A 4,650-nucleotide genomic window follows, 5' to 3' on the forward strand; every position below is an offset into this window, starting at 1 on the left:
TTTTTTAATTTGAAAAATCATATACGGAATATATCTTATTTATAATTAAAATAAATTTAATCATTAATTCTTTTTAAATCTTTTTTTTATTTTGAAAAATCATTGACATAATATATTTTATTTTTAATTAAAATAAATTTCACTCATAATATGGTACATTCACTGCTTGACAGCCGACCTTTTCTCGATTTCAAAATCATTTTGGATTGGATTGGTACGTTCAAAACCGATTTCAAAACAGAAGCTAACTCTCGTTATCATACTTAACATACTCGACAGCCGATCTCGACTTATGGAATCAGACTAGTTCTTGCTCTCGCAGCTGGTCACTAACACTAAGGAGTAAACGGGCTGTGGCACGTATGCTTAAGAGGCTAAGAAAAAATGTTTTAAAAATTAAGTAGCCGAGGTCCCTTGATAGGTTCAAGTTAGGGGCCTAAGAAGAATTTTTTTTTTAATTTTTTTAGCCTTAAGTGCATACTTTAGTTAGGGTCCTATTGCTCCTATGTGCTCTAACTCCGTCCGCCCTTGGCACATTCAGTACAATAATAAACTAAGCTTTTGTAGCAGACAAAAAAATAGCTGTTTTTTTTTTTCCAAAAACAATATACTAGTCATGAGTTCAACATAAACGTAAGGTGCTTTTCGTGTCATCTAATCCATAACATTGTCACTGTATGCATAGGTTCTCACTTCCAGAGTTGGTGGTACCTTTCAAGTACCATGGGTGAGCTACGAGATATGGTATTGGACAAAACATGTAAATCCAAATACATAATGTATCCAGATATCAACAATATATACACGAGTGTGTAATACAGTTATTTGTGGTCGAGAATGAAGAAACTGATGGCATCATATGTAAAGAAAAGTCTAACATGGATACAAGTTAAGACAAAAACACGAGAAGCCATTTGGTAGCTACATCAGACGGACTTGGTGTCTACCGTGGTTGCGTACAATGATGTCTTTGACTTGATGAATTTGAAATCTGATGTGCTTGAGTTGTTTACTCTTCTAGATCTAATCATCTCGTAAATGTATGACATAGTACTTGTTAAGTGTATCACGATACCAAACGTAAGACAAGAGGGATTACTCTATCCCTTTGATTAATGATACAGTAATGACGCATCCTTGCGTCATCTGTGATCTAAAATTCAAAGACAAAAACTGTATATGTAAACTGGAAATGATCACACGATTGATGATCGGTTCAAACACTAATAATTGTTGTTTGAGTGAAGATGTTAGATTTGCTAGATGCACCTCTTCATTTATAATTATAAATATAATTTATAAAATGAGAGCTAAGTTGAGAAGCGTAAGAAAGGAATCAGACTCTTTACCACTTTTAATCTCAAACTCACCCACGAATAACGTTTGATACGAGGTTGATCCGGTGCATCTCGATGCATCTCATTTTAATGTGCATCTAAAGGTGGAGATCCCTTCTTACGCTTCTCACCTTAACTTTTTTTCTCACCGGAATCCAATCTTTTAATCACTATACTTGTAGTTTCTTTGACAGAAAATAGTTGAAACTACATGAAATAGTTTATTTTAATATAATAAGTAAATAAAATAATAAATTTAAACTGTATATACAAAATCAAACACCGTAATCTTGATTGATGTATTAATGGATGGCTTGTGAAAGTATTCGTCAATTTTAGCCCTAAAATTGACGACTGTACTTTTTGTCATCGTAACATACGCATCAAGAACTCGTATCCGGAGCACTTTTTGTGCTTTTTCGAATGGCCCCAACAAGTCGACTCATAACACGATGGCAACGTTGTAAATCAGTTACAAAAGAAGGGTATAAAAAATGTAATGATGTACCAAACCATGTTAGGTTGACCGACCAGTAATTATCGAATCATTTATTGTTTTATAAAGTGTGAGGTCTTAAATTTTATATTTAATTTGGTTAATATTATATAATTTTGTTGCAAATCATATCAATTTATAAATTAAAATTAAAATTAAAAATTAAAATAAATATGAAAGAAGACCGTTATTTAAAAAGAAAAGGTCACGCTCACGCGTCCACCCTGTCGTTTTCTTTAATTCTAAATTCTCCCACCTTGGAGATGACGAGGCATGGTCCCAATGGTAATTGGCTACAATGAAAATGGAGAAATTACAAAACACCCCTTTGTTTATTCATAAGAGTCAATAGTACCCCCTTGAATTTTGTTTTTGTAAATTGTTACATTTGTCATTTTTGGGCATTACATTTCCTATAAGACACGATGTGTATATAAAACAAAATCAAATAGACATCGAATATAGAGTTTGGAAGTGAAACGTTAGATGTATACAGACTTGTCTTATACACTAAAGATAGACCTGTTGTTTGATAAGTTTTCAGTTAAAACGTATTAATAGTTAAGTGAGCTATTTTGTACTATAATTTATCTTCTGACGAGAAACTGTACAATTAGATTAGAAAAAGATATGAACACGAACCACAAGGGTGGTGCCTGATTGGTTTGAGGTTGGCTCCAAACGTCAAAAGTACCAGGAGGTCTCAGGTTCAAATCCAATGAGGAATAAAAATCATCTTATGGCCACGGAGGTTCAAATACGATGACTCGGGGCTATCTGCAAAGCAGGTGGTCGCCTTGAGATTAGTCGGCTGGCATAGCGAGTTGGATATCCAGGTTAATAAAAAAAAAGAATAAGATTTTCATTTTTTAAAAAAAACTGTAACCTATTTAAAAACCTTTATTTTAACATTTCATATGTGATGTCTTGAATGTTTAGAACAAAGTATATTATCTATACTATATTATAAAGTATTTGACAAAAACTCTTAAAAACCATTTTTATGCACGAAGTACTGTTTATTGATGCATATTACTTAAAATTTAAAATTACAAGTAAATTGTGCATACGTACAACTTATTAAAGCTCCATATTTGAATTCATGTAACTAACTGCAGATAAATATGATCAAATATTGGATAAACATCTCATTTTAAATATAAAAAATCTAAAATATAATTAGGATAATCATAGAGTTCTAACAGAATATTTAGTTATTATCTTTTTAAAAAATTATATTATTAAACCTAAATTAAATTTCTTTATTACTAAACCTAAATAAAATTATAATTAAAACTTTTAATTAAGAAAATTACACCAAAACACAAGAACTTTTAAAAAGATTAATTTAATACTGATATGGATATTTATTTTAAAAAAATATGATATTTTTAGATTTATATTTTATTTAAAAATAAAAACATTATTGTATTCTCAAAAGCACATAAAAACGTATTATATCGACATAAAAAATGAATAAAACGAAACATTAAAATCAAGATGTGTCTCGATGCATTGTACGAGTATCCTTATAGTATAATATAAGAATTCAAACAAAGTATTGTTGTCTTTAAAATGATGTCGTTTTATACATCATTTCAAATAAAACAAAACGAGAATGACAATTTCAAGAATTTGGTATTTCTGCAAATTAGTAAATTCAAAGGATGTAAGTTGTCAATAAAACATAAGTTTGGGGCTCATTATGAACTATGGAGACACTTGGTCGAGTGGGCCAACGGCATTACGTTCCGTCTTTAATGTCATTGTCGCTACTGCCCGTGACCCATCTGCCCGTTACGGGCAGTCGAGTGTTCTTTTTCTTTTCCTTGTTGAAAATGACCAAAATTGTTAGAAAATTAATATTTATAAATAAAACGTAAAATTGAATGAAACGGTTTAAAAGTTGTTATGGTATATTTTCATTTATAAATCTTCATAATTGTTTTACTAAATTAATTAAATGTTTTAGACTGTTTTTTATTATGTACTAGAAGGGTACGAATGCAATGAAACATGATGCATCTCGATTTTAATGTTATATTTTATTTTTGTTGTCTATGTCGATATTATAATACGATTTTATGTGTTAAGAAAACAATAATGATTTTATTTTTAAATAAAATATAAATTTGAAAAAAAATATATCAATTTTAATATTAAATCAACTATTTAAAAGTTCTCATTTTTTATGTAATTTCTTTAATTTATTTTTTTATTATAATTTAATTTAAGTTTAATCATGAAATAATTTATTTTTGGTTTAATAATATAACATTTTATAAAGATAATAATYAAATATTCTGTTTGAACTCAATGATTATCCTAATTATGTTTTAGATTTTTTATATTTAAAATGAGATGTTTATCATGTATTTGATTATGTTTATATGTAGTTAATTACACGATTATCCTACTTGTAATCTTGAGTTTTAAGTAACATGCTTTAATATACAGTACTTTATACATAAAAAGTGAGTTTTAAGAGTTTTTGTTAAATGATTTATAATATAGTATAGATTATTAAGGTATATGATTAAAAACATTAAATATATATTTAAAAAATATATAATCTATATTTATACTATATTATAAAGCATTTGGCTAAAACTCTTAAAAACTCTTAAACTCTTAAAACTCTTAAACCCTTTCATCCCTATCTGATTTCATCTCATAACTGAATTCGTGTAATTAACCGCAGATAAACACAATCAAATACATGATAAACATCTCATTTTAAATATAAAAAATCTAAAATATAATTAGGATAATCATTGAGTTCTAACAAAATACTTAATTATTATCTTTATAAAATGT

This window comes from Cynara cardunculus (assembly GCF_001531365.2).
Source record: "Cynara cardunculus var. scolymus isolate 2C chromosome LG 12, CcrdV1, whole genome shotgun sequence".
NCBI classification, from domain to species: Eukaryota; Viridiplantae; Streptophyta; class Magnoliopsida; order Asterales; family Asteraceae; genus Cynara; species Cynara cardunculus.